We start from the raw sequence: 3,418 nt of genomic DNA, 5'->3' as shown, positions 1-3,418 counted from the left end.
ACTGGGGATCGAGCCCACAACCCGGGCATGTGCCCCTGGCTGGAATCGAACCGGGGACCCTTCAGTCCACAGGCTGACGCTCTATCCACTGAGCCAAACCAGCTAGGGCGAGCTCATCCCTTTTTAATCTGAGATATCACTATGGACTCATGGATTCTTTTTTATTTAATGTGTTATAATCCATAACTGTTGATAATCCATTTTCCTTTGGTTGGTTAGGTTATCATTTACCTACAATGAAATGCACAGATCTTACGTGTTTAAATTGATGAATCTGACAAAGATATATACCTGTGTAAGCAACAGCCTAATTAGATACAGAACATTTCTATCATCCAGAAAGTTTCCTCAGCCCCTTCTCAGTCAACTCCCATGCCCCAGGCAAACAACGTCCTGATTTTGTTCTTTATAGAACGGTCTTGACTGCTCTAGAACTTTATATAAATGGAAACATGCAGTAGTCTTTTGAGTCTAGCTTTCACTCAGCAGCATGTTTCTGAGATTCATCCACGTTCCATGTGTCAGTTCCACTTTTTATTGCCTGGAAGTATTTCATTGTATGAATATGCACAATTTGCTTATCCAGTCTCCTGTTGATGGATAGTCGAGTTATTTGTAGTTTGGAGCTATTATGAATAAAGCTACTTCGAACATTCTTATATACAAGTTTTTGTGGTGTATATTTTCATTTCTCTTTCTTTTTGATGCTCAAATTGTCACAAGTTTGACCAGCAGGAGTCCTTTCAAGCCAGTTCCTGTGTCCTTTGATATCACTTGGGACAATCCTACTTTTAAATGGCCCTTGTAGGACTTGAATTTCTCCAACTATGTGATGTGATCTGAATTCAGAAACTAGAGTCACTGTTGATCTCTGCTCCAATCCCCACAGAGGTAAATTCTTCCCTCACTTCCATAGCCAGTCACTCCTTAATCTGCAACAGCTCTTAAACTTTTGAGGAAGCTGAGGACACTTATATGATGAAAGCTTGAACCCTTTCTCCCCAAAAGATATGTGCATGCTACATGTATGCGCACAGCACATACACACACACACACACACACACACACACACACACTCACACACACAAATTTGCCACAGATTCTATAGTGACCTCCAAACTAATTGTCTTAAAGTCTGTTCACTGAATACCTACTATGTATCAGAATTCATGCTAGTGATGCAGAGGGGAGAGAGAAAGAAAATTAACATTTAAAAAATACCTACTGCCCTGACCACTATGGCTCGGTTGGGCATTGTCCCATGCACCAAAAGGTTGCTAGTTCGATTCCCGCAGCCAATTGATGTTGTGTTCTCACATCAATGTTTCTCTCTTCTTTCTTCCTTTCTATTTAAAAGTCAATAAACTATCCTTTAAAAAAAACACCCTACTATCTGTGTTTCAGACACTATCAAATCATGTCATCTCAACAAAGAAGCATAAAATAGGGAGTTCAAAAACTAACAAAACATCACAGCAAAATGGAATATGTGCAATTATAAATAAAGGAATGTGGTCAATAAATTTCATTCATTTACCAAATATTTATTGCACACTTATTTTGTGCAGGCACTGTCCTAAGACTGGAGATGCATTGTGAATGGCTTGTGCCTTCTAGTGCCCAGAATCTAGTGGAGGAAGACAGATAACAACCAATTACAATTTTGGCTCCAATCCACACAAGCATCATGACCTTGAACAAGTTACTTAACTTTCTGAAGCCTTAACTTCCTTATCTGTAAATGGAGAAGAGAATAGTATCAACCTCAATGGATTGTTCTGAGTCATATATGAGACAATAGATACAAATCACTTAACACAGGGCTTGGCACAAAGTCAGTACTACAAAATTAGCTATTATTATAACACTAGAGGCCTGGTCCACGAATTTGTGCATGGATGGGGTCCAGCCAGCCCGTCGTGATCGGGGCCGATTGGACCGGCCCAGCCAGGGTGAGGGAACTCAGGAGGTTGGCTGGCTGGCCCTGCCCCCGATCAGGGTCAGGGGTGGGAGGGGGTTTATGGGGGACCAGGCCAGCCAGGATGGGCTGCGGGCAGTTGGTGAGCTGGCCCCACCCCCGATCAGGGTGTGGCAGGGCCGATCCAGGGTGGGGGGATGAGCAGTGGGTGGTTGGCCAGCCAGCCCCACCCCCAATCAGTGTGTGGGGGGGTCAATCGGGGGCAGGGGTGGCTGGGGGGAGGGGCTGTCCCCGCTCCCTGGTCAAATTCCCAGTCAAACTCCGGGTCGAGGGGACAATTTGCATATTAGGCTTTTATTAGATAATTTTTTATCACATAAGTTTTCTGTTCAAAAATATGTAAAATTCAATGGCTTAAAATGGCATCTTTAAGGCTCTACAGTCTACAGAAACCAGCTCTACCCCTAAGTATTCAACCCTAATTCCCACAGTTCCTCACCATACCCTCTATGTTCCACGCAGACCGAACGCCTTAGAGGCCTGTCTTCCCCAACTCCTGCAAATCCCACATTGTAAGACTAAGTTCCTGCCCTTTTCAGAACTCTGGAAGCATTTCTGGTCAGATTCTCACAATTTAACCCTGGCTCTCAAACCTGTTTAGTATTGTTTTGTAATTAATTCTAGTGGTTTCTTTCCTTCCTCGGTAGATTGTATCTGAGAGACAGATAAAGCAGTCAGATTTTCCTGTTAACACAGATATACTTCAAAATACATTCAAAGCCTCATTTCCTTGAATTGTATCATTATTCCAACAAACTTGCATAGGCTTGACCCCTTTTTGAAATTCTTCTTTGGAAACAATTCCCAAAATGTCTTTGAAAAAGAAAGAAAATTTGAAGTAAAAGTCTTTGCCTCTGAGTCTTTACTACAATTCTTTGGAACCTCCTTACTGGTAATACATTTACTTCCTCTGGTGAATTCAAGTCTTGCAAATAACCCAAAGGCCTTCTGAGTAGAGCTTGATAAGTAGTGGATGATAAATACCATTTTCCTGTGTTGTTTTTTTCCATTTTGATTTTTTAATTTGAAATAATTGTAGATTTACAGAAGAGTTGCAAGGATAGTACAGACAGTTCCCTTACACCCTTCACTCAGCTTTCCCAAATATTAACATCTTACATAACCACCATTTTTCTACTTGTTCTTAAGCTGTAGTACAAGGAGGAGGAATCCCAGATTGCTTGTTGTGTTTCAGTACTACAGCGCAATCAATCAAATTAGAACAAACTATGAAAAAAAGAGAATAGATTCCAACCAGGAATTAATGTCAAAAAAGGGAAAAGGGAACATCATTTCAAATGACTCTTTTTTTTTTATTAAATCTTTATTGTTCAGATTATTACATTTGTTCCTCTTTTTTCCCCCCCCATAACTCCCTTCCTTCCAGTTCCCACCCCACCCTCCGCCCTCACTCCCCACCCACTGTCCTCATCCATAGGT

Source organism: Myotis brandtii, unplaced genomic scaffold, assembly GCF_000412655.1.
Source record: "Myotis brandtii unplaced genomic scaffold, ASM41265v1 scaffold61, whole genome shotgun sequence".
Lineage (NCBI taxonomy): Eukaryota > Metazoa > Chordata > Mammalia > Chiroptera > Vespertilionidae > Myotis > Myotis brandtii.
The sequence above is the reverse complement of the archived record's forward strand: the minus strand, read 5'-3'. Positions refer to the sequence as shown.